The sequence below is a fragment of the Euprymna scolopes genome, chromosome 21 (genome assembly GCF_053919585.1).
Source record: "Euprymna scolopes isolate OS-2025 chromosome 21, ASM5391958v1, whole genome shotgun sequence".
Lineage (NCBI taxonomy): Eukaryota > Metazoa > Mollusca > Cephalopoda > Sepiida > Sepiolidae > Euprymna > Euprymna scolopes.
Genome location: NC_136502.1, coordinates 57,208,770 through 57,215,473, shown reverse-complemented (window position 1 = coordinate 57,215,473; position 6,704 = coordinate 57,208,770).

The window sequence follows — 6,704 nt, the reverse complement described above, 5'->3', positions numbered from 1 at the left end:
TTTCCACCACAAATAAATAAATAATAAAAAAAATCAAGTATGTGAAACATTTGCACAAAAGTAACAAGTAAAAAAAACAAACAAAACAAAACAAAAAAAAAACGAATCATTTTTCAGTGTCCCAAAAGTAAGTCTTGGTAGACAGTTCTTATAAATGTGAAAGTTATTTAGACTGTTCATTGTATTAAAAGAAAAATGCAGAGAATGTCCTTTATTTTCTTAGTGAGAAAACAGGCTTACTTTTCTGTGTGATACGAGAAAGAAAGAGGAAAGTAAATGTCTTTGTGCACGCCTGAATATTTGCATTATTCTCTATGTGTGTACGTGCGTGTGAATAGGTGTGTTTCATCACGCTGGCGAGAACAGGTAGCAACAACAACGTTGGTAAGAGAAAAGAGAGGTGGAAAGTACATGTTTGTGTGCATGGCTGAATGTCAGCATTATTCTCTATGTGGATATGTGCGAATAGCGAATAGGTGAGTTTCATCATGCTGGTGAGGAAGTAGCAATGAAGATGTTGATGAGAGAAAAAGAAAAGAGTGAGTGAGTGAATGAGAAGAATTCGCTCATCTTTTATATATTTTTCAGGAGGCTCCCAGGCGAGTTGGGAAAAAGGTTTGAAAATTAAGTCTTTCTTGGAGCGTTGAGTGGTTAAAAAGTGCACATCTTTGTCACATGGTATGCTTTCAACTATGTCCGCCGAACAAAACACATGTTAAGTTTTCTTCCCACAGAATTTGCGTGGATGTATTTTTTAAATCTTTGCGCCTCTCAAATTTATTAATTTCATTTGTGTAATTGGGTTTTTATTTATTTATTTTTATTTTTTAAAAAACAAGAAATGAATGCATTTTTTAAAGTGTGTTTAACCACACAAATTATAGGACTGTTAAAAGTCAATTTCATTAACTAAAATGCAAATCAGTGTAATATTGCAATCAAAGGGATATAAATCCTAAAGAAAGAGAATATATAAAAAAGATAAATAAATGCTTGTGAGTCAGTTACATGGTGAGCAGGCTGTGTTTAGTTCTCTTTTCTTGCAAGCTGACACCCATGAGCTGGGGTCTTTCAACAGTTCATCTGATGACGAAGGTAAATAGAATTTTGTAAAGAAATTAAATAATGGCCAGTTGTGGTTTACTAGTTTTCCTAGCTTTCAATGTACACGCTGACATTCGTTGGAAGAAATAAAGAGACAGACTTGAAAATCTACTCATTACACTAGACATTAACCACAACATAAAAAAGAAAGCAAGCCTTCTTCATTACAAGGGAGGTGAAGTTTCTGACATTTTTCACAATTTTACAGTCAATTAAAAAGGAATAGGCTTGGTAGTATCAAACGAATATGAAGTGACAAAAACGTCACTAACCAACCATTTCACACTTCAGAAAAACACTTCATACGGAATTTTCAACTTTTGACAAGCGATGCAAAAGTCTAGACTCATACCACATAAAGCTACAAATCCTGGTTTTCACGTGCGATTTTGCAAATACTGACAGGGAAATTCAGACCCAAATTGTACAGAAATATGTATCTTCTAAAGCTAGAAGAAAGGCTTTGAATGATAATTCTAAAGTAAAACAAGTTCTGGATGAGACAAGAGTTATTGAATTAGCACATATATATGCTGTAGACATGGAACAAAAGAACTACACACACTTTACAGCAACAGGAGCCACAAGCACTATACACACAGGAACAACAACAAAAATAGTAGCAGCCCTAGTAAAGACAACCGCCCTAGCTACTAGCAGCAAAATAGCCACCATGATACTCCAAATACCCGAATACGAGGTGGACAAAAAAAAAAGATGGCAGACAGCAGCTGTGCCACTTGTAGCAATTTTCGATTGTTACAGAAAAGCAACCATTTTTTTTTTTTTCCACAGAAAAAAGGAATATCTGTTTACTGAACATTCGAGTCAAAACACAAATACTTTACTGGTGACTAGCCATTAAAAATACCCTTCACTCGAAACATTTATTTTTTCACAATTTCCACTGGAGGTAATTTCTGAAGTAAACTCGTCAACAAAACAATTCGTTATTGACGTTGAGCAATGAACAACTTAACGACTTCAAATCCCACTGGAATAGTTCAAAGTTAAAGAAATTTTATACATTTCTACAAAACAAATTTGAACACGATCACAAGCATCAAGCCTCGTGTTGACACAAAAAAATTGATTTTACAAGCAGCTGTCATGAACGGACATATTCAAAATCCTCACTACTTTGAATTTTCTAATATACAACTTACTGTCACAGACAGACACACAAAAGAATCTTTCTTTTATTTCAATAAACATTTTTGGTTTTCTTCCAAAAACCAATTCAACAAGGGAATATCTGTAGCAGTCGAAAATCACTACAATAACAGGCAAGGGTGAAATCTTGCAGCTCGAGATTTAAATCTATCATCTTTCTGGCTTGTCCAATCATAAACCAGCTCTCAGTCACATGACCAAGTGTATAAAACATGAAATCAGCAACAAGCTCTCTCTCTCTCTTTCTCCCTGCTCAGGTTGCAGCAGACATCGCTTGGGGCTTTGGCCCCGGGTTAATCACAAGCCAATATGGCTATAATCACACACAACCTTCTTTCTCATGCTATGGGACTCTTTAATCCTTTGTCCACAGGCGGTACACACATACAAACTTTCTTGATCATGCTACAGGAATGCTTACATTTTCACATCAGAAACTCTTTTACGATAAATACAAGCGCACACTCTCATCAAAAGACAACACAGCAGAAGCCTACATAAGGTATGTGGTTCAAAACAACATATCCAAATCCATCATACCTGAAGAAGTTACAGAGGTTATCTCCTGTCACAGAAAGTGAAGGCTATAATTGTAGATAGACAATGAAATGACCCTCAGCTGTCAAGTTATTTTCCATTCAAGGATGAACTATCACTGCATGGTGGTCTCATCCTTTGAGGACATCATCTTGTGATCACTTCTAAATTTAAGAAAAGGACAATCGACATAGCCCATCACACACATCAAAGTATTGTCAAAACAAAACAACTAATAACAGAAAAAGTGTGGTTCCCAGGAATAGACAAACTTGTGAAAAAAAACAGTATATGGCTACATCCCCTGCCAAGATTCAAACCCAAGACTCACACACTGTGTACCCATACACACCTCTTTCCAACTGATTCATAGACGGAAATTTCGGTTAACTTTGCAAGTCATTTTCCACCTGGAGACTGTTTGCTAGTCACAATCAATGACTAAAGCCGATTTCCTCTTTTTAGTTTAATTTTTAGTAGTGTGTTTATGACAATAACATATAAAAACATGAAAAGCTTAATAATATGATTTGCTGTGAGAAGAGTTTCCAGAATTTATTTTTTTAAATGACTTTATATCATTGAAATAAAAAGTTCAGTATAAAATAAAGTTTGTAAAATATATTGTTTTTTTAATGGACTCAAGATTTTGTTGAACTTCGTTTGCAAATAATGGCAGACGATTATCTTTTTGTTCACGTTAGAATGATTGCATTTGTGGCGTCATATCATTTTTTTTTTTTTCTTTTACACAGTGATCACCTCTTATCAAGGCCCGGAAGCCACTCAGGAATAAGGGTTATTGCAAGTACATTACGTTAGTGTGGAGATTTGATGAAGTGTTTACTTAAGGGGGTGGTTCATTAGAAATTTGTTAACGTTGGACTTGAAGACATCCAAGTTGTAGTTCGGTGGGAAGCAGGCAGACGGAACAGAGTTCCACAGGCGTGCAGTTCTAAGAAAGAAGCTTTGTTCATGGAATCCGCGTTTTGATTTAGGCACAGATATAGAGTGGGGGAAATTTTTGACAGTGGATTCAGCTAGACGGGTGTTTTTCGTGAAAGATTGGCGAGGGGGGACCAGAGATTGGAGTTCAGACGAGCACCTGCCATGGAAATAAAGATAAAACAAGGATAGGCTCCAACGTCTCTTCTGTGGGAGAGAGGTTGCAGGGAAGAGAAAAGGGCATCCCCCACAAAGCCACAAAGTCTATTTTGTACTCTGTCAAGGCAGGATAGGCTGTTTTTAGCAGCTCCTGTCCAGATATGGCAACAGTATTCCATCCTTGGATGTACTTGGCTTTTATATAGATAGAGAATTGCATCAGTAGTGAGATATCTTCTGGAGCAGTAGAAGGACCCCACCATCTTTCCAGCGACCTTGGCAACAGACTTGATATACTTGTTCCATTTTAGATCAAGAGTGAAGGTCAAACCCAGAAGCTTGTCAAAACATGGGGCTTCTCCTAGACGAGAGCCATCCATTTCAATTGATGCCAGCTGGGGATCAGAGCGTTGATAGGAGTTTGGTTTTAGATGCATTTAAGGTAACCAGCCATGTCTTCCCCCACTGAACCATGCACTCGAGATCAGAGGAGAGAGAATCAGAGAGAACTTTGTCATTTACAGCCTTTGATGTATTGCCGTAGATGGTCGTGTCATCAGCATAGATGTCAACGAATGATTTAAGTATGTGTTTTGGGAGATCATTGATGTAGATCAGGAAGAGAGTTGGGCCCAGGATTGACCCCTGAGGGACTCCAACATTAATACTGCAGGCCTCTGATTTTTGTCCATCCACCACTACTCTTATGAGCCTATGGGAGAGAAATGATTTAATGATTGAGAAAACATTTCCAGTTATACCGTAGCTGGAAATCTTGTGAAGTAGGCCCTTATGCCATACCTTGTCGAAGACCTTTGATATGTCAAAAGCAATTGCCCTAGAAAGGAAGCCTTTGTCAAGAGATTCACTAATCCTGTGAGATATAACCGTTAGCACATCTGCGGTAGATTTTGCAGAACAGAAACCATATTGTGTGTCACTAAGGAGGTTATTTCTGCTGAGGTGGTTGACTATTTCTTTATCTAATATGGATTCCAGCAACTTACTCATAACACACAGGAGACTTATTGGCCTGTATTGAGAGGGAGATGACTTATCACCTGAATTCTTAAATACAGGGCATACTGATGAGGTTTTCCAGGGAGTCGGAAAGAACTTCTCCTTAAGGCAATGCTTAAACAGTTTTGTAAGTATGGGAGCAAGTTCTGGTTGAAGCTTTTTTAACACTATAATTGGGATGGCGTCAAGGACAGTTGCCTTACTGGAATCAAGGCTCTTGATTAGCTTGGCAACCTCATGCACATATTTGTATGTTACCTAGCGTGTTCTGTGTTATAGGAGGAAATATGGGGAGTTGATGGCCTTCGTCGCATAGGGTAGAATTAGCTGCAAAGTTCTTTGCAAATAGTTTGGCCTTGTCTGATGCTGACGAGATGACCTCTGGTCCATTGATAATGGTTGGGATAGAATGCACACTTCTGTTCAGGATCCTATTTTTTATTTGCCAAAACTGGTGGGAACCAAGCCGCTGATCAGTTACTTTGGATTTAACAGACTGGGAATATAGCTCTCTTGTATTTTTTTATTACTCTTTTACAGTGGTTGCTGGCGTTCCTGAAAGCAGCTTTAGTCTCAGTACATCTATTATGTTGGTAGTTATGGAAAAAGTGATTACTGTGCGCGATAGCAGCAGCACATTCTGGGGAGAACCATGGCTGGCTGTTAGGTTTTTGTTGGAATGTTTTAGATGGTATGAATCGGTCTATGCCTACAATTAACCATTCGGTCAGATCTCACACTATACAGGACACATCCTTTTAAACATGGAATGCAGAGGTAGATCAGATATGAATGTACGGAAGCTATCTTAGTCAGCCATGGAGTATCGGTATGCAGTACGGTGGAGGGGTACGTCTGGGGATTTATTACATTTCATTTTTATTTTAACTGATACGATGGAGTGGTCGGAAGAGCCTAGAGGAGAATGAACGGAACATGAACATAGCTCAGGGGAAGTTGAGAGAAAAAGATCTAGGAGGCTTGCATATTGACCAGTAGTATCGGGCACACGGGTGGGTTCGCGAACAATCTGAGTGAGGTCATAAGCAATGGCAAAATCATGACAAAACCTCCCCTCATTGTCTGTCTTATTTGAATGGGTCAGCCATACCACGTTATGGACGTTGAAGTCACCACAGATGTGGATGTTAGCCGAGGGATGTGTAGACAGGATGTGGTCTATTTTCTCAGATATACTCTTAAAGATAGTAACTCTGCTGTTATGGGGCTGATAGAGGGCAAATATAAATGCAGTGGTGTAAGCAAGTGAAGCCCGGAACCATATATAGGGTAAATTAGGATCTTCTCTAGAGATATCCCTGCCACACGGGAAGCCATCTTTAATGTAGGCACATATTCCATGCCCATGGCGATCTTGGGGGTCAGATTTAGCTGTTAAGTTAGAGTATCCATTAATTATGAACTCATCTAGGGAAGTGGTCGGCCCTATTCCAGTTTCTCTTAGTAAGAATATGTTCGGTTTTGTCTCCTGTAATTGGGTTTCAACCTCTCGAAGGTTGGAATGTAGACCCCTGATGTTGGAGAAGGAGACCTGGTAGTAGGGGTCTACATTGGAAGATTAAGTTCTAGGTTTATTCGAGTTTTTTTTCTGGAGATATTTCATGTTGAGGTTTTGGGATTTGTGGAACAGGTCGGCATACTTGGTTAGAGCAGGATAGAGAGGGAAAGTAAGAGAGAAAAAGACAGGAATTTTTTTTTTTTTTTTTTGTAGCATATGAAAAGGTAAAGCCGTTACATTACCCACT